Genomic DNA, 22,866 nt, shown 5'->3' with positions numbered 1-22,866 from the left:
ATCGGGGACGTTCACAGCACATCAGTTATAACCCCCACCGCACCCCCCGACAAATCTCGTCTCCTCTCCAGCTGCAAGTATTTTACACCCTCAAGAGGGGATCCGGATGAAAGTAACAAACCGGTTTTAAATATCAGCTTGGCAGGCTCCAGCCGGTGAGGTAGCGCCTCACTTTGGGAAGCGGTTAGCACCTATTCTTTTGGGGTTTCTGCAGAAACAAAGACTGATCATGAACTGTTCCCTGAAGATTCACATACAGAGACTCTTAGTATTCTAAGATGCAGAACTTAGACGTTTTGTCTTTCTCCCTGTGGGACGAGGGGAAGGAGGGAGGGAGAAACGGGAGACAGGGAGAACCTGACGCTTTCCTGAGCATCTATTCTGTGCCTGCCCTTATGCCTTGGCCCTCTGAATATACATATTTGGGGGTGTTATGCTCCCTAGAGCTCACAAATAGGTCTGCAACTGAAGCTCACGGAGGCAAAAGGACTAACACAAGATTGCACAGCACAGATGGGGTCCTGGGTCCAAGTGACTCTTAAGACGCCAGGCTTTCTCTACTGTACCACACTTCATTTCATGCCTATCAGTTACTAACATACATGGTAAGCTACGGACCCATGTTTTTAAAATTAAAAAAAAACCCAGAATATTATTTGAAATTTTTACAAAAGGGAGTGGGGGACGCATTTTAAATAAGAAAGGCTGAAAGAAGCACTGATCGGGCCTATGGTGTTGCCAGAGCCCCCTGTGTAGGCTGAGCTCAAGTTCATTTGCAACAGAGTTGCCTAGAGCTTGTTACAAATGCAGACTCCGGAATTGGCTGTTATGTCAGTTTCCTATTGCTGCTGTAACAAATGACCACAGACTTAGTGGTGTTAAATAACAGAAATTTATTGCCTCTACAGTTCTGGAGGTCAGAAGCTGAAAGGCTCAGACAGGATGCATGCTTTTTGGACCATCTAGGGGAGAGTCTGTTTCCTCCCCTATTCCAGTTTCTAGAAGCTGCCGACATAAGGACCCTTGTGCGGACATTATTCAGGATCATCGTCTCATCCCACGATGCTCACTCAATTTAACCACATCGGCAATGTCTCTTTGCCATATAAGGAAGCATGTCCACAGGTCTGGGAATCAAGACGTGGATGCCTTTAGGGGCCATTATTTCGTCCACTACAATGCCTTAGAGATTCTTTTTCAGAAGTTTGATGTGGGGCCCCGGAATCTTCACGTGACAAGCTCCTAATGGTTGTCACACTAACGTTTGAGAACCATTGTTATAAATGAATACATACCCTCTTTTTAAATTTATTGACTTTTTTTTGTTAAGCAAAAAAGAGTTTGTTTGTTAAGCAAATCAAGAGTTGCTTGTTGTTCAGACTGAGCTGAGCAGGCAGGCTCCTACTCTTTTCGTTTTTTTTTAAGATTTTATTTATTTATTTGAGAGAGAGACAGAATGAGAGAGAGAGAGAGAGAACACAAGTGGGGTATGGGACAGAGGGAGAAGCAGGCTGCCCTTCGAACAGGGAGCCTGATGTGGGCCCAATCCGGGATCTCCAGGATCATGACCTGAGCCAAAGGCAGATGTGATTAACCGCCTGAACCACCCAGAAACTCCTAATACCCTCTATTTATTTATTTATTTATTAAAAGATTTTTAAAGTTTATTTATTTAACAGAGAGATCACAAGTAGGCAAAGAGGCAGGTAGAGAGAGAGAGGAGGAAGCAGGCTCCCCACTGAGTAGAGATCCCGATGTGGGACTCAATCCCAGGACCCTGAGATCACAACCTAAGCCCAAGGCAGAGGCTTAACCCACTGAGCCACCCAGGCACCCTACCCTCCCCACTGAGCCACCCAGGCACCCTACCCTCTTTTTATTTTTTTACTTTATTTTTAAAGATTTTATTTATTTGACAGACAAGTAGGCAGAGACGCAGACAGACAGAAGGAAGCAGGCTCCCTGCTGAGCAGAGAGCCCGATGTGGGGCTTGATCCCAGGACCCTGGGATCAGGACCTGAGCCAAAGGCAGAGGCTTTAACCCACTGAGCCACCCAGGTGCCCCACCCTCTTTTAAAGGTAAGCATTCTAAGACATCTATCTTCCTTAACAACCCATTTTAAATTTAATCGTGTGCTATCCAATTTAGCGATTAAAAGATTTCAAAGTGTGCCTTTTGTCCTAATGTTCTAATGTCAGATGATTGGACAGTGTTTTAAAACTTCTTCTTGTTCTGTTTTCAACACCCTGCGCATCTACTTTTTCTTTCTGCTGGAGGTTTCCAGTATTTATTTATTTATTTATTTATTTATTTTTTTTTAAAGAATATTTTATTTATCTATTTGACAGAGAGAGAGATCACAAGTAGGTAGAGAGGCAGGCAGAGAGAGAGAAGGGAAGCAGACACCCTGCTGAGCAGAGAGCCCAATGCGGGGCTCGATCCCAGGACCCTGAGATCACGACCTGAGTCAAAGGCAGAGGCTTAGCCCACTGAGCCACCCAGGTGCCCCTCCAGTATTTATTTTATTCCCTCCCTACGAACATGTTTTATGATAAAGAACACCAAAATAAGCCAGCTGTAAGCACTGAGCGCCAGGATTGCTTACTGACATTTCACAGCAGACTTTAATTATTTACAGTATTGTGGCTAAGACCATTAGCTTTATGGTCAACTAGCGTGGTTTAAGGTTTGAAGGCCTGATCTGCCACTTACGAGCTGTTTAAACTTGCGTAAGCTGTGTAACTTCTGTGTCTGGATTTTCTCACCTAAGAAATGAGGATGATAACAGCCCCCGTCTCTCTCTCTCTTTTTTAGATTTTATTTATTAGAGAGAGAGAGAGAATGAGAGAGAGAAGTCAAGGGAGAAGCAGACTCTCCGTGGAGCTGGGAGCGCGATTCGGGACTCGATCCCAAGACTCTGGGATCATGACCTGAGGCGAAGGCAGTCGCTTAACCGACTGAGCCACCCAGGCACCCCCAGTCCCTTTCTCTTAAGAGAAGTTGTGAGCCCTGAGTGAGTTAAGACCTGGAAAGCGCTAACACGAGCACTGGCCACAGGGTGCACACTCAATTAGCTTCTGCTACGATTCTTGGATAATAATACGGTTCACCATGTTTGCATCTCTTTGTATATTAGTGCTATGCGTTAGGGGTCCGTGTGTGTGACCCCCACACTGATTCCTGCCTTTGTGAATAGTCCGGGAGGGCGAGCAGGCAGAGAGAGAGCACAGAGGGAGCACAGGCAGCCTGTGGCCGTTGGCTGCTTCATTTTCTGCCTCACCCAACAGGTGCTTCGAGGGCGTGAATCAGGTGGTCGTAAGGAGGGTGTAGGAGGGTTGCAGGTGTGGAGGTTTTAGGATACCGTCCTGTGGGGGAGGACTCTCCTGCTGGAAGGAGGAAGGGGATGGGGCAAGGCATGGGTCATGCTCAGTTAAAGGTCATCCTGTCCGTGGGAGTGGCCGAGGGACCCTTACAGAGGAAGGTTGTATCTGTCAGGGTCTGAGCAGGAAAGAGAGGGCGCATTCAAACTGGGATCATTGTAGGCGCATTTAAGAAAGGGACTAAGGTGGTGAGGAATAGGGAGTCGGGGGACCAGTCACAGCAAGCTTCCCGTTACTGTCCTTGAGCCTGAAGGGGAATGGGGAAGGAGCCGAAACAGCTAGTGGTGTGGAAGGGGCTTCAGGCCAGGGGTGCAGCCCACCCAGGGCTCCCCGCACGGAGGAAGTGAGGGGAGAAAAACACTGACTTCATTCCCGTCCCTCTGATTTCCTGCCGGGGTCGGCAGAGCCAAACCCAGGTGGAAGCCAGAAGGTGGCCGGTCTGCTCAAGGCTGCCCTGGGGGGCTCAGAGCCCGGCTGGCGGAGAAGGATGGAGAGCAGGTTTGGAAGTTGAGGCGAACGGAAGAGCTCCAGGTCGAGAGGTATTTTCACTCCTGGAGAGAGGGTTGCTGCCCTCCATCCTGGGACTCAGCCAGCCCTAAAAAACTGCTGGGGGAGCAGTAATCCAAGGGAGCACGGGCAGCCCGGGAACAGGTCAGCCTGCTGTTTGAGAAAGGCAGAGGAGCCGGGTAACCCCCAGTGGGACCTTTGAAGGGACTCCTGTGAGTTCGCTCTATTTAAGGGAGGGGGCCCCTTGGGGCAGTGCTTGACCTCGAGCCTGGTGGGCTCGTGTCCTCAGGAGTCCTGAGCTCCTCTGTCCCAGAGGCACACGCAGCCTTTCATCATTGTTACGAAAAGACCTTTACTGTGGAGCTCGGGCTTGAAGCTCTGGAGCTTGGAAGGGAAGAAGCATTGAAATGCGGAAGGTTTGGGTTGGAGGGGGAGGGTGGGGTGAGTGGGGGGAGAGGTGTCTCCAGGCAGAAGCTGGGTCTAAGCCAGCGCCCTTGAGCTGTAGGCAAACCTGGCACCAGGCTATTCTTTATTGCAGATGTTTAGAACGCTCTGAGGGAAGAAATAATTTTCTTCCTAATCTAATTAATATTCTTCCATATCCAAGATCTAAGAGTCTAGATAAGCAAACAGAAAGCTGACAAACAGAGCTGGGGGTGGGGTGCGGAGGGGGGGAAGAAATGGTGAAGTGGATTAAAAGGTACAAAACCCCGTCTATAAAAGAAATAAGTCCTGGGGATGTGATGTCCAGTGCAGTGTCTATAGCCAATAACATATTATCTTATTGTCGATTTGGAAACTGCTGAAAGTAGATTTTTTTTTAAGATTTTTATTTATTTGACAGATCACAAGTAGGCAGAGAGGCAGGCAGAGAGAGAGGAGGAGGCAGGCTCCCTGCCGAGCAGAGAGCCGGATGTGAGGCTCGATCCCAGGATCCTGGGATCATGACCTGAGCCGAAGGCAGAGGCTTTAACCACTGAGCCACCCAGGCACCCCTGAGAGTAGATCTTAAAGGTTTTCATAACACACACACACACATTTCTATGTATGGTGATGGATGTTAACTAGACTTACTGTGGTCATCAGTCCACAATATGTACAAATATTGAATTGTCATGTAGTTATTGTAACGCTATATGTCAACTGTATCTAAATTTTAAAAAATAACAAGAAAGGAGCGCCTGGGTGGCTCAGTCCATTAAGCAACCCGCTCGTGATTTTGGCTCAGGTCATGATCTCCAGGTTGTGAGATCAAGACCCTGCGTGGGGCTCTGCGCTGTGTGTGGCGCCTGGTTAAGAGTCTCCTTCTCCCTTTGCCACTCCCCCTCGCTCTCTAAATACAACTGAAAAACAACCAGAAAGGAAATGAAAAGGTTTTAACCTGAAAAAAGAATGGAACCATTTGGGAATCTGGGCGAAACACACAAAGTGTTAGCCACCAAACCTGGAGAATAGTAATGTCAGGAAGTAAAGGAATCTTGAGTCAGGAAACACCTCCCCGACTTTGCATCCTGCCTCGTCTCCTTTCCACTCAGCAGGAAAAGTAGTCTTCTAAAAAGTACAAACCTGGGGGCACCTGGGTGGCTCAGTGGGTTAAGCCTCTGCGTTCTGCTTAGGTCATGATCTCAGGGTCATGGGATCGAGCCCCACATCGGATCTCTGCTCAGCAGGGAGCCTGCTTCCCTCTCTCTCTCTGCCTGCCTCTCTGCCTATTTGTGATCTCTGTCAAATAAATAAATAAAATATTAAAAACAAAAACAAAAAACCCTGCATGCTTCACCCCTCTGCTTAGAAGCTCTCAGTAGCTTTCTGTGGATAGCTTTGGATACAACCCAAACTCCTGACTGGGGCTGAAGTTCCTGGATGATCTCTCCCATACTTGGGAGAGATCTGCTTCTCCCTGTGTGTTTCCTGCACGCTTGCCTTCGCTCCCTTGTATCCATCCATATCCACCACTCCTTTCCTATAACCGCAGTCTCCGGACAGCACTGGTGTTTCCTTCTGCTTGGACTCCTGCTCTGCTATCTTCACCAGCCATCACCTGAGCTAGATCCTTCCCTTGGCCACTCCATTCAAAGCAGGTGGCCCTCTGTCGCCACACTCTATTCGCTTCTGTGAGAGACTCATCTCAATGTGTTGTTTTGATTAACTAGTTGACTGGTTATGGGCTACCTTTCTCGCAAGAATATAAGTTCACTGAGGCCCGGGTAAGCTAACTGTGGCATCTCTATTCCCCATGCTAGCGTGGGTGGGTAAACGGACGGCTCGTTGGACAGGTGGATGCATGGCCGTGTCTTTTAAATGCTAGTTTTTATTTTATTTTTTTGCCTACACCACAAAACGGTTATTTATCATAGGGTTTGTTGGGATTTTGCTCTGCTGTTCATTGCTAAAAATTTCTTGGCCACTCCCAACTGGAGAGAACCAAAACCGATTAGAGGTAAAGCAGGAAGTGATGGGACACATTTATTTGTTCCTGAACAATGATCCCAGAAACAACAGTGTGAGTTGTTTTAGAAATTTAAGATTTGCCTCACCAAAACTAAAAAGATCAAAAGCCTAATTTCCTTGTAAGAGTGATTATAAATGACTCGTGTGTATGTGCGTGTAGACACATGCAGTCCTCATATACACAAATAACGGAAGGATTTGAGGCTCACAGAAATTCTGCCTAGTGCTTTTGTATAAACAGAATTTTCCTTCTTTGCAAAAAGTTAAAACAATTTCAGGCAAATCTGGAAAATCTGTTTTCATCTAAAACCTCTTAGAGCACTTTCTCAAGGATTTATGACGTCTGAAAATTTTATACCGTGAGACACTGAACGCCAAGATAGACAAAAATTAGAAGCAGTAGTTGGAAAGAATTTTACCTCTATATACTAGTCCACCTCTAAATTTGTTATTTAATATGGGCCTAGGAAAATATGCAAGGGTGAGAGACCTCTTTTTCCCTGACTATAGAATTTACAACAAGGTGGTCTGATAGAGGGGAGAAAAGCCTATGACATACAAAGCCATAGATATGGTCAGGGAAGGAGAGAGGATTGGACCACAACAGAGGGCAGGCCAATGAGAGACCTATTGTGGAATAGATCTTTCTGGATTTGGCTTCTTACGCTTCTGGATTCAAGTCCACACATGGCAAGCCACCAACTGTGTAGCCATGTTCCTTATTCTCTCTGAGTCTCCGTTTCCTGATACGTAACATTGGACCGATAATAAAACATTTTTAATATGGCTCTTGGGATTAAGTGAAAAAGCCATGTGCCTAAAACCCTTAGCACAGTATCCTTACAAGGTCTTCTCTTCTCTTCTTTCTTTTCTACCTGGTAAGTGCTCAGGAAACATGAGCCACGATTATTTGTGGAACTCAGCGCTGCTGAGAAGAAAAATAACTGAGCCACATCTGTAATCTAATTTTTTTCTAGTAGCCACATTTAAAAAATGAAAGAGGCAATTAATTTTAATAATGTATTTTAATTCAATCTATCCAAAATATTATCACTTTGCTATAAGACCAATATAGATAATTAGCAAGATGTTTTACATTCTTTTTTCATACTAAGTCTTTGAAATCCGGTATTGTACAGGTTTAGCATTGCTCAATTCAGATCGCTCACAGTCCCAGTGCCTCACAGCCTCCCCCACCCTCCACCGCCAACCCCGGGGGCTGGTGGCTGTTGTATGGGACAGAGCCAGCCTGACTTCTGTCCCTAAATCCCACAGAATGAGCCTAACTGCACAGAACTCCTTCAGGACAGTCACAAATTCCGGATTCCAGCTGGAAAATCTCATAGCCTGCCGCTAATCCCATTTTATAGGCAAGTTAGCCGACAAAACACCATTGAGTAGCAAGGCGACGTGGTCTTCTCCGGTTTGACTCATGCTCCCTGTGTGCCCTCCTTGTCTCTCTGGAAACTCCAGTCCATGCTGGTGAAACCAGAGCCAGCTTTGTTTTCTGAATTCCCTGGGTCCTGGAGGATTTTCTTGCCGCCCAGTAGTCTTAGAATGCACCGTTTATTTATTCAAAAAATTGTTCTGGTATTGAGAGGCTGAGTTATCCTGCTGGGTGCTGAGATAAAAGGCTTCCACACTTCCTTCTTCAAGTTTACTGTGGTCTCCGAGGGGCAGATGAGAGCGAGAGAGAGGTGGCGGGAGAGGGTGCTCTGAGGGTCCCTCCTTCTTTCCCAGGAATCTTGGCAGGGAACCAGCAGGTGGCAGCCTGCTACAATAAATGAGTTCAGTGGCTGGCCCTAGGGGAAGAGAACCTAAAAATATCAGTCCCATATATTTGTCGAGAAAGGCAGCGGTCAGTGTTTGGCCTTGACCTGGAGTTGTTGAGATAATTATACCACCCTGGGAACAATAGTAGGGTTCGGGCAGAAGTGCCTATCCCAGTACGAAGCTCTGTCTCCTCTGCTCCACCTGCCCAAGATCTTTTGAACTCCTCTTTGAATTGTTTTTGACTTTTTTTTTTTTTAAACTGAAAGGCTATTTACAGAATTGGAATCTTAGAATTCAAGGGTACCTGAAGTAGGATACATTTCCAGTTATTTTCAGTATTGATTGCTTTTCTCCTCTCCTTTCCTACCGCTGACTCTCTGATACACCTTTAAAAATGTTAAACTTGTGCATGAAGTGCTACCAGGGATTGCTTGTTTTGCAAAATCTGACACTTTGTTGAGCAACATGCACATTAGGCAAGGTTTTGAATTCCACGGGGTAAAGGCATGGCTTCTTCATTTTCCACAGTTAAAAAAACTTTGCTCAGAGTGTGTAGCTCCTTAGAAGGATGCCTGAGAATTCAGACCATCATCTGGAAGATCAGATATCTGATTACACAGTTAAGTAAGACTCTTGGAATAACGCTCACGAGGGTCCATTTTTCTTTCTGGACAAAAGCATTGGCTTATTTCAACTTCACAGTCCCATTAGATAACTAGATGATTTCAATGATTCTTTATTTTTGGCAAACTGATCAATAGGTAATGTACATGTGCTTCCTTCAAGAAGGTTTTTTACAACAAAATTGTGGGAATTAGTCAGTAAAAACTGGCTACTTTCCGAGAAAAGGTAGAAGAAGTGAAGGATTCTTTTTTTGTGTTTATGATGATGCTCTCTCATTAACTTCCCATTCTTCTATTAAGTACGTTAAATATTTGCTGGGTGCCTACTTTGTGAAAGGCTCTGTGCTGGACATCCTAGGGATAGGAAAATGGTGTTTTCTCCAAAGCTTATAATGTAGTGGGGCTTGCTAGACGATGTGGCATTTTATTTTTAAATATTTATTTATTTATTTAAGAGAGAGAGAGAGCAAAAATGAGGAGGGTGTAGGGGTAGAGGGAGAGGAAAAAGCAGACTCCTGGGCAGGGAGCGTAACACAGGGGAGGGAGGGATGGGGTCTCCATCCCAGGACCCTGAGATCATAACCTGAGCCAAAGTCAGATGCTTAACTGACTGAGCCGCCCAGGCGTCCCAAGGGTATGGTGTTTAAAATGGATATTTTTTATCAGTCCACAATGCATACAAGTGTTGAATCACCATGTGGTACACATGGAAGTGTTGTAATATCATATGTAAATCATACTTCAAAAAAATGAAAAATGAAATGGATATTGTATCTATTTCAGTATAGTCAATGTAGCAAATAGTATATGATTCCATTCACCTGAGGTACCTAGAAGAGGCGTTAGATTCAGAGAGAGTGGTCCCGGCCAGGGCGCTGGGAGGAAGCATGGGGTTGAGGGTTATTATTTAATGGGTACTGAGTTTCTGGAACAATGAAAACCTCTGGGAATGGATAGAGTGATGGCTCTCACGATGGACACGATGTGAATTCTATGTGAATTCACGATGTGAATGCTATTGAACTATATACTTAAAAATGGCTAAAATGGGGCGCCTGGATGGCTCAGTGGGTTAAAGCCTCTGCCTTCAGCTCAGGACATAATCCCAGGGTCCTGGGATTGAGCCCTGTATCGGGCTCTCTGCTCAGCGGGGAGCCTGCTTCCTCCTGTCTCTCTCTGTCTACTTGTGATCTCTGTCTGGCAAATAAATAAATAAAAAATCTTTTAAAAAATGGCTAAAATGGTGAATTTTATATTATACATATTTTACCACACACACAAAAATGATGGGTAGAGACTATAAGCCTTCACAGGGATTTATGGGCAGAAGGAACAGTGTCACTAAAGGTTCAAGGGGCAGAAAAGATTGAACGGATTTTTTTTTTTAAGATTTTTTTTTTTTTTTTTTTATCAGAGAGAGAGGGGGAGAGAGCGAGCACAGGCAGACAGAATGGCAGGCAGAGGCAGAGGGAGAAGCAGGCTCCCCACCGAGCAAGGAGCCTGATGAGGGACTCGATCCCAGGACGCTGGGATCATGACCTGAGCCGAAGGCAGCCGCTTAACCAACTGAGCCACCCAGGCATCCCAAGATTGAACAGATTTTTTTGGACAGAAACTGTCAAAACTCAGAAAGAATTTCCCCCACCCCCGTACCTTATGTGAAATTTTGGCAACTTAAAGCTGGTGGAATGATGGAGCAGGTCTGGCAGAGAGGGTGTGAGACAGTAGAGTTTGGGGTCAGTGGGGACCCTTAAGTAAGTCAAGTCATGCTATCCCCAGGACCCAGGGGTCTTAGGTGGGTCAGGTGATTCAAAGAAGGGAGGTCTAATTCAGTGAGCAGAGTAATGTGCTGGGAAATTCAGTTGTTGGTCCAAGGTAGAAGTCAAGAGGGGGGGCGCCTTGGTGGCTCAGTGGGTTAAAGCCTCTGCCTTTGGCTCAGATCCCAGGGTCCTGGGATAGAGACCCGCATCGGGTCTCTGCTCAGCAGGGAGCCTCCTTCCTCCTCTCTCTCTCCGCCTGCCTTCTGCCTACTTGTGATCTCTGTCTGTCCACTAAATAAATAAAATAAAAAAAAAAAAGTCAAGAGGGCTGGGCAGGATCCAGCGTAAATCGGGCAAGTGCTGTGCAGAACATGAGGTCGTCATTTCTGTTGCAGAAATAAGCAGAACAGAGAGAGAAGAGAACAGAGCAGGACAAGCCCACACACTAGGCTCAGAGCTGATCTGGGAGAGCTGGCAATGCTGAGACCCACTCCCGGCTCCCTGGCTCCCAATGTTGCTGAACACCAAGGGATCTGCCAAGGCAGTGCCCAGGAGCCCGGGGAGATCAGACCAGATGAGCGGACACTGACCAGGGGGAAGCAGGCACTAATTCCAAACCAGCCCAGACGCTGGCCTCAGGCTGCCGATTCCCTTCTGTCAGGGTTACCTCGGGACCTGGAGAGAGCTCAGGAAGCACAAGGCAGGGAATGACCTGGGGCTGATTGGCTCATAGGAACCATATCAGGAAAAAAACAGAAGAAAAGACTACGAAGAAGGTTAGGGCAAGCTGTGGGCAAGTCTAACGCTGGTCTACATAGCTTGAATTGAATTCTATGAGTAACAGAAGGAGAAAACTCTTGAATAAGGAAGTGATAGAAAACTTTGTCTTAAAAAAATTAATCTAGTGTGTGGGATGGTGATACACATAGAAGTCACTGTATCATGGCAGATAACAGCCAGAACCAGACCATGGGACGGAATGGAAGACTTAGGTGTCTTAGAGATCCACAAGGTATTTTTTTGTTCTTGGAGGAGAGAGGTATGCTGCGATTGCATTTTCCATGTTTCAGTGGGTTGCAATCAAATCAATTTTAAAATTCATTTAATAATGAAATCTCGGGGCACCTGGGTGGCTCCGTTGTTGAGCGTCCAACTCTTTATTTGGGCTCAGGTCATGATCCCAAGGTCCTGGGATCGAGCCCTGCGTAGGGCTCCCCACTAAGCAGGAAGTCTGTTTTTCCCTCCCTCTGCCCCACCGCCCTGCTCTTGCATACTCTCTGTTTCTCTCCAATAAAATGAAATATAAAGTATATCATGTATTAATTATATATTGCATATATGATATGCTTTCATTATGAACATTATACTTGTAATAGGAAATTTGGAAAATCAGAAGAGAAGAGGGTAGAAAGCAAAGTTGCTCTTAGGTCTCCCTGCACCCAGGGTCACGTTTCAATTCTAGTCCTTTTTCTATATGTAGTTATTTAGATCATTCATTTGCTTATTTGTTTTCCATAGTTGTGATGACATTATGCATTTTTTAAAAGATTTTATTTATTTATTTGACAGACAGAGATCACAAGTAGGCAGAGAGGCAGGCAGAGAGAGGGGGAAGCAGGCTCCTTGCTGAGCAGAGAGCCTGATGTGGGGCTCGATCCCAGGACCCTGAGATCATGACCTGAGCCAAGGGCAGAGGCTTTAACCCACTGAGCCACCCAGGGGCCCCCATTATGCATTTCTGATATCCGTCCTCTGTTGGCAGTGTGCTGGGCAGTGATATAGTACAGAGGTGAAGAGTAACGACTCCTGAACCGGCTGCCTGGTTTCGAATCCCGACATCTGCCCTTTCCTAACTGTGTGACGTCAGCCTCCTGGTGCCTCAGTTTCCATAGCTATAAAGTGGTAGCGATCATAGTCACAATTTCACTGGCCCGTTACCAGGAGTAAGGGAATTAACACACGGAAAGCCCTCGGCATCTGGCAGATGGCGATTCTTACGTGTGTGAGGTCCTCTACTCAGTTATTATAAACACGTGTGGGATAGCTGAGGCTTTTCCCTCGCATGGAATGTAGGGAAATTCATGAAGAATGGTGATGTCAGTAGCATTTGTAGGAAGGCAGAAGGAGTGGTTTGGAAGATGACAGGGAATATGTGTGGCTCTGAATGTATCAAGCTGTCATCACAGGCAGAGAGAAGAGTCGAAATACACTCAGGGGCTTGGAGAGACATACAGGAGCCCAGAGAGGATTGGAAGACCTCTTCCCAGAGGTGACAATTAATAGTATAAGAAACAGTGAGATCACTAAGGGGCGGGGGGGGGGGAACGGTGAGGACAGAACTTTGGAGAAGATGCACATGTAAAGAATGAGAGGAGGAAGTAGAGGGGGAACAGTTAACACAGGAAATGAGAGGGAAACAAGGAAGAAGGAAGGTCTTGTAAAAGGTGATTTTCACAGCGGCTAAATCTTCCTTGACGTGGCTGAGCTGTATCTTGGGGCAGCATCGTGGAGGGGTGGCCTTCCAGAGTTCTCCAGGGCCATTCCTCCAACACCCTTGCCCTCTTTCGGGGTGGAGCGTGGGAAGGGGGCTGTGAGCACAGACGGCTGCCGGGCTCTCTTTCTTCTCTCCTGGCTCTACTTGCAGACCGGTAAGTCCTACTCTCCTGTCTGTGACTCTAGTTCCCCGTAACCCTGAGACACCTGCAGTTGGCAAGGGCTTTCCCCACACACTGTTTCTTATACTTCGAAGAGTTGGTCTTTCAGAGCCTGCCTGGGTAAAGGCCACCTTCCTGCGGCACGGTCATGTTTTGCATGTCAGAAGATGGTTATGCCCCTCCTATGCTACTGTTCCTTTAGTAAGGATCCTCCTCTCCTCCCAGACGGACAGACACCTCAAGACAACTGATGGCCAAGGTCTGTGCCCCCTGCAGGGCAAAAAAGAAAGCATGTTAATTTCACAGCAGGGTTCTGATCTCTATTTTCAAAAGGTAAAATAAGGGCATATATAGAGGCAAAAGAGGGTCTTGGGAGGAGCAAGAGAAAGGCAGAGAAGCAGGGGTGAGGCTTGGAAAAGCGGAGCGATGTTTTGTGTTTTTTTTTTTTTTTAAAGATTTTATTTATTTATTTATTTATTTGACACAGAGAGATCACAAATAGGCAGAGAGGCAGGCAGAGAGAGAGAGGAGGAAGCAGGCTCCCTGCTGAGCAGAGAGCCTGATGCCAGACTCGATCCCAGGACCCTGAGATCAGGACCTGAGCCGAAGGCAGCAGCTTAACCCACTGAGCCACCCAGGCGCCCAGAGTGATGGTTTTTGAACGAATATAGCAAAGACTGAAAAGACACTGCACCAAAATTGTGATGCGGAAAGAGTGGCGCAGGTGCAGCAGAGTGGCGGGAGCTGGGGTAAGGTGACCTCAGGCAGGAGTGCGGACAGACTAAGAACATGAACTCCAGAGACACACAGGCTGCTTCACATGTCAGGTCAGCCACTGCTTAGCCCTGAGACCTGAAGGAAGTCCCTTCATCTCTGCAGCTCAGTGTCTACATCCGTTTAAAAAAAAGAAAGAAAGAAAAAAAAAAGAAAGAGAAAGAGAAAAAAAAAGTGATGATATCATTATAGTATCTACCTGACCGGCTTGTTATGTGGATTAATTAAATGTATTGCTATGTCTATGTTTCACTCTTTTCAGCCTAGATCATCAGACTAAAGCATGCCCGATAATCTTAAAACACACACACACACACACACACACAAAAACAAACAAACAAACAAAAAATAAAAACCCAGCTACAGAGGCAGAGGAAAATCCATCTTGCAACTCATCAGCGATTCAGGAAGCCGAGCGTGCACCAGGGAGGTTCAAGGCCCGCTTTATTTTTCTTCACTCCCCTCATGCCTCGGGAGCTATAATAATGATCCGCCTCCCACCCACTCAAAATGTGTCATCTGAGAACAGGGACTTTCGTGGCTTTTGTTCACGATTAACACAGTGAGTTTACAACTAATTAACAAATTAAAAATACATTAAGCTGTAGGGAAGCTTGTTCAGAATCGAGCCGGAGTTGTGCAAGGGGTGGGGTGGTGCAGGGGGCAGGGGGTCGGGGCTGGGGTGGATGGAGTGGGAGTGGAGATACAGGAAGGGCTGAAGCGGGAGGGGTCCTTGCGGGGAAAGCGGGGTGGTTGAAAGAAAAGAGGAAGCAGGGGGTAGGAGTTCAGCCTGCAGAGATGTGAGCGACATTCTCAAATGTTCATGGGAAGATTTTTATGGGACCCAGGCCAGGGAAATACATTCCTACTGGGTTTATTCCTGTTTTGCATCTCTTCTAGTGTCAATTTAAAAAAAATTTTTTTGGAAATTACATTTGCCTAGATTGAAGTATTGTTTATAATGGTCTCATTTATTTAATCTGCCCGTGGTTTCTCTTGTATTTTTTCTTATTAATTTTTCTTCTTTCTTTTGTGTTTTTCTTGGTGGAAATTTCAGGATTCATCTATTTTAGGGGGCTCGTTTTCTTATTAAAGGAGCCCCATTTGAATGTGTTAATTTGAGTGATGTCCTGGTTTCTAATATGTTCATTCATAAATCAGATTACTTTCTTCCTTCTGATATCTTTGGGATTTTCTTTTCTTTTCTTCTCTTCTAAAGTCTTGAGTGTTTAATAACTTAAAAACAAACTAAGGATGCCTGGCTGCCTCAGTTGTTGAGCGACTGCCTTCAGCTCAGGTCATGATCTCAGGGTCCTGGGATGGGGTCCTGCACTGGGCTCTCTGCTCAGCGGGGAGCCCGCTTCTCCCTCTGCCTGCCTCTCCCCCTGCTTGTGCTCATGCTCTCTCTCGCTGGCAAATAAATAAATAATAAAACCTTTAAAAAATTATTTAAAAAAGCCAAAATAAAGTGTGGTGCCTAAAGCTGGCCATTGCAGTATCTGCCCTAGAGTGGGGGGCGGGGAAGGAAGGTGGGAGGGGCGTTGCGGGGAGGCAGGGCCGGTCTCCGCTGATTGCATCACAGATGCCTGAAGTTTAAAATGGCGCTTACCCCTCAACTACAATTATTCCCTTTGCAAAGCTCATTTGCCTTGAAATTACCACTTTTCCTAATTTTAAAGACAGCTTGGCTTTATCTTTTCCGCCTCCTTTCTGTAATCACAGCCAAGTGCCGTGCCCAGCGCTGGGATCCGGGCCGGGTTGCGGTTGCCCCGCAGCTGTCCCACACGCGGAATAATCTATTGAGATAAAAAGCAGAGACTCTAGAATTAAGTTCACATCACAGTCGTGCTGCCGCCTCACTGTGGGACCCTCTCAGGTTATCTGACCCAAGCCGGGGTCTCTTCACCTGTTCAGTGGGTGCGATGAGAGTACCTGTGTCAAAAAGCACTTACCAGTGGTCATGTTGCAGCTTTATCAAAAGAGTGTTCGCTCTTCTCATGTGTTACACCTGTCCAAGGGCTTCCGTGTATAGGTTTTATTTTATTTTTTAAAAATTGTGTAAGAACCTAGATGTCCATCAACAGATGAATGGATCAAGAAGATGTGGTATATATACACAATGGAATACTATGCAGCCATCAAAAGAAATGAAATCTTGCCATTTGCGACAACATGGATGGAACTAGAGCGTATCATGCTTAGTGAAATAAGTCAAGCAGAGAAAGACAACTATCATATGATCTCCCTGATATGAGGAAGTGGCGATGCAACATGGGGGCTTAAGTGGGTAGGAGAAGAATAAATGAAACAAGATGGGATTGGGAGGGAGACAAACCATAAGTGACTCTTAATCTCACAAAACAAACTGAGGGTTGCGGGGGGGGGGGGGGGGGGGGGGGGGGGGGGGTGGGAGAAGGGGGTAGGATTATGGACATTGGGGAGGGTATGTGCTTTGGTGAGTGCTGTGAAGTGTGTAAACCTGGTGATTCACAGACCTGTACCCCCGGGGATAAAAATATATGTTTATAAAAAAAAAATTGTGTTTGTTTGAGAGCCTGAAGAAACAGGCACAGAGGGACAGAGGAAGAGGGAGGCTCCCTGCTGAGGGGAGAAGCTGACATGAGGCTCAATCCCGGGATCCCGGGACCCCGGGACCAGGACCAGGACTGGAGCTGAAGGCAGATGCTTAACTGACTGAGCCGCCCAGGCATCCTGTCCTAATGGACAGGTTTTTAATGTCATCCACACACCAAGCCACAGTGCAGGAGGACAGCTGTGATTCTTAGTTCACAATGAGGAAAACGAGGCACAAACAAAGGGCAATTTTGGTGGTTAACAGCTAAAGCCTGGACTTTGAGATTTCTAGTAATGCGCTCTCTCCAGAGGCTAAGTTGGCTTTTAGCAAAAACTGGGAAGTAACGGCTTGTTGCTTACAGGTCACAAACACCCCCTCCTCATATTTTTAGATCATTTTCCCACAGTCTTCCTTCTCCTGCTGAAATCTCTACAGATTAAGCTTACCCTGTCATATCTCCCAGTGGCCATTTATCTCTTACCAGTGAAGTCTTAAAAACTCAGAAAGCCTTCCAGGGGTGAAGAATGAGTCTCTGAAGGAAGTTTGAAGACCAGGAACCATCTAGGGCAAGGGGATTTCTCAGTGATGGGACTGCCTTATTATATCTTGTGGTGGATGGAATTACGCCCCTGCAACTCTGTCCATGTCCTAATTCCTGGAAACTGCCACGTCGCTTAGCATGGCCAAGGAATTTTGCAGAAGTGGTTAAATTTAGGATCTCGAGATGGGGCGATTATCCTGGATTATCCATGCAGACCCGATGTATTCACAAGTGTCCTATGAGAGGACACTCTGACAGAGTCAGAGGAGGGGAGGTGACAGTGGAGGCAGGGGTGACGGGGGGGAGGAAGAGAGAAAGAAAAATTTGAAGACGCTATGCTCCTGCCTCTGAAGATAGAGTCACAAAGCGAGGAATGCAGGTGGCCTCTAGATGCTGGAAAAGACAAGGAAAAGAGCTCTCCGCTGCGGCCTCCAGAGGGAAGGGGACTCTGCTGACACCTTGAGTTGAGGACCTCCGGCCTCCAGAACTGTCATACATTTATGTTGTTTCCAGCCACGATGGGTGTGGTAATTTGTGACAGCAGCAACAGAAACTGAGGAGCAGCTCCTCCTCCGTCTGTGGTCAAGCAAACCCATCTTTCCCCGGAGTCAGCCATTTCCAGCATAGACCAAGGGCGTCCAAGAAACATGGCCATGTACTAGCCGCACAATGAGCTCTCAGGTCGAATTTGCTAAAACTTCAAACACAAAACCAATGTCTTGTGAAATTATCTGATCATGAGGGGAGGTGTTAGGGTCCAGGCAAGAAACTCTTGATTCTGGGCCACTGAGTGTTGCTGCACAGGTTGGGCCCAGCTCCAGGAGGACCTGACTGAGGAGGCAAGGTCTGCCAATGCATGCACGCCAGTGTGAAGTGGCATTTTCCAAGAGGAAGAGACACATTTTCCTAATTGGCCCAAAGGTGCCAGATGGATTAGCAGCAGTCCTATACTTCTCCTGATTCTACCACGGACCAGTGAGGTGAACTCACATAAGTCACTCAGGGCTGTCTAAGTGTGTTACTGATAATCCTTTGGGATAGAAGCTACAAATTAATTAGGTAATTAGCCCTTTTGTGTTCAGTTCCTTTACTGAAAGGGAGAGGTCTGATGAGGTGAACTCACCCTCACTAACTCCACTCCAGCCCTGCTTGCCTTCTTGCCTGGAGCACATGCAGACTTCCTGTTGCATACGCTTCTTGCCTTAAGCATATAACTGCTGCCTCAGGGCCTTTGCACAGTTTCCTTTACCCAGCACATGCCTCCCTTCCTTATTTCATTTAGGGCTCTCCTGGAAAGGCATTTATTCAGAGTCCTTCCTTCATTGGTCATTCTATTTAATAGCATCACCCTTACACATTTTTACCTTACTCCACTTAATTTTATTCATATTATTTCTCTCCACCAAACACTGCCTTGTTTATTTGTTTACTGTGTGTTTCCTCCACTAGACCAAAGACCCATAAACAGGAGAACATTGTTTTGATGGCTTTGTTACACCCTCAGCCATCTGACTAAGCACGTAGTAGGTGTTCAATAAATACTTGTTGAATGAATGAACTTTTTTCCTCATGTAAACTTGCCTTCTGCAATAGGACACTGGTGTTTCATAGGGATTTCTTCTTTCTTTCTTCCTTTCTTTCTTTTGCATGTAATTTTACTCCTTGGCCCTGCACAGAGGTGAAGGTGACCCATGCGTTGCTTCAGGATCTGTTCTGGTCCCCTTCTTACTGGTGTCACCATCTTCCAGGACTTAATGAGACATATAACAAAATGAAAATTGCTCGCAATTGATCCATGTAACATGGCTACTTCCTGACCTGTTCATCTTCGTCTACAAAACTACAAATTCGTCAGATTATACTCATGCTTATCAATGAAAAATGTTTGTGTTTTATAATGATCATTTGAAAAGTAATCATTTGAAAAGTAATCATTTTTATTTCAAGACCCCAAGTCCCACTGTGGAAGAGAGGCCTCCTGGTTTGTTGGCCTCCTGGCCTCCTGTCCTTGGCTGAGCCAAGATTTTTCCTTTGTGTGCCCTATTCCTCTCCAAACCCTTCATTACCATTCCCCGACCCTTTGAACTAGGTCTGCGTATCTCTTCAGGTGGGCAGGAAGCAGAAGCTCACTATTCCTCTTCTTTTCCAAAGAAGATAATGTCATTGTGCCTGCAGATTTGGGTATTTTCATTAAATATGTGCCTGAGGGGCTCCTGAGTGCCTCAGTGGGTTAAAGCCTCTGCCTTCAGCTCAGGTCATGATCCCAGGGTCCTGGGGTCAAGTCCCACATTAGGCTCCCTGCTTAGCAGGGAGCCTGCTTTTCCCTCTGCCTGCCACTCCCGCTGCTTGTGCTCTCTCTCAAATAAATAAATAAAATCTTAAAAAAAGAAAAAAAAAAAGAACTCCCACTTGGTGGGAACTCTAGAGAGGAATTTCTACCCTTGGGCCTCTCTCTGTCTGTCTTGTCTGTCGGTCGCTGCTTGTAGGGCAGAAGTCTCAGTGATGACCAGGTGCCTGGGCTCACATCTGTCCACTTGGTAGATGCCCCTGGTACCATGTCCCTGGGAGGTGTGGCTTTGCCCAGGAGGTTTGCCACGTGTGTAATATGGGCCAGTAATGGATATCTGTCCCAGAATCACCGCTCTTCTCTCTAATGTTTTCAGTGCAGGTTCTGAAACACTGGCCAGCCACAGGAAGACGTTTCAAATACAGATTTGTATCTGAAATACCCTGAGTGAATATTAAGCTTTTCACTGTGAATTCCTCTGTCAGTGATGGGCAGATAAATTTGGAGGGAACTTCAAGTCTAGCTTGTATCTAACTTGTAACAGTGGCATTCCTTCTTTTTGGTCATGCAAAGGGCTTCGTCCCCAAACAGCTGAGATCCACATCAGTCTGAATTGTCTCGTGTGAAGCAAAAGTGCGATTTTGTTATCTGAACCAAGCAACTTGACCTCACTGTGGAAAGCTCGTTAAATTCCAAGTGGAAAATAATCAGTTCAGAAAAGGATGGGTGGGATTCTGTTTTCCTCTTTTTCCTGTGAATTAGAGGAAAATGATTTTTGGCTGAAAGACGGTTTGGCAAGAAGTTTGCTCTCCAAAGGAAAACCCCTGTGGAGAGCAGATAGGTTACGGCAGCCCCAAAAGCCAGGAGGCCACGTGTCTACATGCGTTTGGCTTATACTTTTGAAACTGGCAGTGGTCTCAGCTGCTGACGTCACAAGAGGGTTTCCAATTAGGCTCAGCTCTTCCAGGAGAATGTTCTGGTGAGGTTCTCTGTGAGAACCCAACGCCCATTAGGGACTCTCTGCAATTTCCAGATTATCCCTTTGCTTCCTTCTCTCATTCCTCTCTTTTCCTGCTCTACCTAGTTTGAGGTTAATGTTGTGGCTGGGCAAGAAGAGGCAGAGAGGGAAGTAAAGGAAACTGCTAAGAATTTCTATTTATTTATTTATTTGTAAACTTTTTAATTTTTATTATTTTTTTTAATTTTTAGAGAGCAAGAGAGGAACGTGCGTGTGAGCCATAGGGAGAGGAGTGGCAGGAGGGGGTAATGGGAGGGGAGGGGAGGGGCAGAGGGAGAGAGAGAGAGAGCGAGAATCTGAAGCAGGCGCCACAGCCAGCGTGGAACCCGGCACAGGGCTCCATCTCCGGACCCTGAGATCATGACCTGAGCCAAAACCCAGGTTGGAGGCTTAACCCGCTGAGTCACCCAGGAGCCCTGATTTTCTAGCTTTTTAAACAGTGTTCATGAAAGGGAAACTCGATAAGCCCCAGATCACGTGTCCCCATCTGTAAAGGTAAAAGCAAATCTTGTGTAAACCTCTCCACGCAGACAGCCGGGTTTCCAGTTTCCTTCCTACGTTGTTTGCATCCTACTTTCTTCTTCTTCTCCCTTTTTTCTCAACCTTTTTCGTTTGATTCCTCCACCAACTTCTTGCTTATCTTTTTTCTTCCTTATTCTCCTTCCTTAGTTTCTCCTTTAACTTCTCCTTCTTCCATAATTTCTCTCCCCCGCAGCAGGCATTAGGGGAGAGAAAGTTCTGGATTTTGTGTCCCATAACCTGAGACTGAAACACACTGAGAAGTCTGCAGGGTTCATTAGTTCAGCAACAGGGTCTTCCTAAACCTTTACAGAGACCCACGGGAAGGCTTAGGATAAAACCCCTTTTAATGTCCCTATATTTGCCTCCTGCATTGGGATTTTTTTTTTAATTGCACTGTTAAAATATTTATTAAAAACATGGTTTAAGCATTTTCAGCTTGCAAATATTTCAGTATTATTTATAAATCAAGGCTGAGTTACATGAGAGGTTCATACTTGCAAGTAGATTTAGGTTTTGTTTCAACTTTCAGGGTTTTTTTTATTCGTTTCATTTAAGCTTTTCAAAATAATTAGTGTAAGAAATCATCACAGCAATCTTCGTATTAGGAAAGGTTTCTTAATTATAATCATTCAGTTGGCTACTTGTTCATTTTTTGTTTTATTATTCAATGATGTCAGTAGTTAAAAGACAGTATATTTTCTTTTCTTTTTTCTTTTTAAAGATTTTATTTATTTATTTGACAGTGAAAGAGACAGCAAGAGAGGGAACACAAGCAGGAGGAGTGGGAGAGGGAGAAGCAGGCTTCCCACTGAGCAGGGAGCCTGATGCGGGGCTTGATCCCAGGACCCTGAGATCATGACCTGAGCTGAAGGCAGATTCTTAACGGCTGACTGAGCCACCCAGGTGCCCCTATTTTACTCTTCTTTTGGACTATTTTATGAATCATGTTGCAGGACCCTCTCACATGGGCTCTGGGACAGCCCCCTCTTTTGCCCACAGAAAACTGGTCCTGAGTATGGAGTTCCCCCATTTTCCATGATAGCCTCTGGGTAGCCTACTACCCACGCCTTATTTACAGACCTCCAGATTGCTGCCTTGATGGCGTGCTGGTTCATGTCATGTGTCAACTTGGCCGCATTAAGGGATGCCCAGACAGTGGACGAGCAATATTTCTGGATGTGTCTGTGAGGGCTCTTCCAGAAGAGATTAACATTGGGACGGATGAGCTGACTAAAGCCCGTGGCCCTTCCCAGTGTGGGTGGGCATTCGCTAATCCCCTAAGGGGAACAAAAAGGTAAAAGAAGGATGAATTTGCTTTCTCTGTTGACGTCAGGACCTCATCTTTGCCTCCCCTCAGACATGGCTGCTGCCTGGTTCTCAGGCCTTCAGACTCAGACTGGCCTACAGCACCTGCTTCTCAGACACAGATGGTGGGACTTCTTGGCCTCTATAATTACATGAGCCAATTCCTATCACAAATCTCTCCATATACATGATATATAATTTAATTTTTCCTATATCTATGTTATATCATCTATCTATTTATGTATCTATGTCCTCTTGGTTCTGGTCCTCTGGAGAACGCTAACTAATAGAGATGGAGGTCGCCACTATTCCTCACTTACCCAAGGGACCTAGGATGGGCGCCATCAGTGTGGGACCCTGTGTGACTCCTTGGGTGGTTGGTGAGTCCTGGAACCCATCAGCATTCTATTGGTCCAAGTCAGCGCTCCTAATTCTCCCTGGTGTAGTTGTCCTTTTGCCTGCAGTAAAGAGTCTGATACCTGCCTCATCGTCACAGGAATGTCCGTGGACTAATAAAAATACAAAAATCAGATAATATACAATGTCGTCTTCCAAAGATAATACCCACATAAAGTATTCTTTGAAATTAGCTGCTATTTACACAGCACGATGCCGGCAATAAATCCTTAGACTCATGGCTGGACTCATCTTTGTCCTCTCAGACCTTACACGTATAAGCAATATGACAGGACCTT

Source organism: Mustela putorius, unplaced genomic scaffold, assembly GCF_011764305.1.
Source record: "Mustela putorius furo isolate JIRA1106 unplaced genomic scaffold, ASM1176430v1.1 tig00001130_pilon_pilon_pilon, whole genome shotgun sequence".
NCBI lineage: Eukaryota > Metazoa > Chordata > Mammalia > Carnivora > Mustelidae > Mustela > Mustela putorius.
This window is presented reverse-complemented; position numbering follows the sequence as displayed.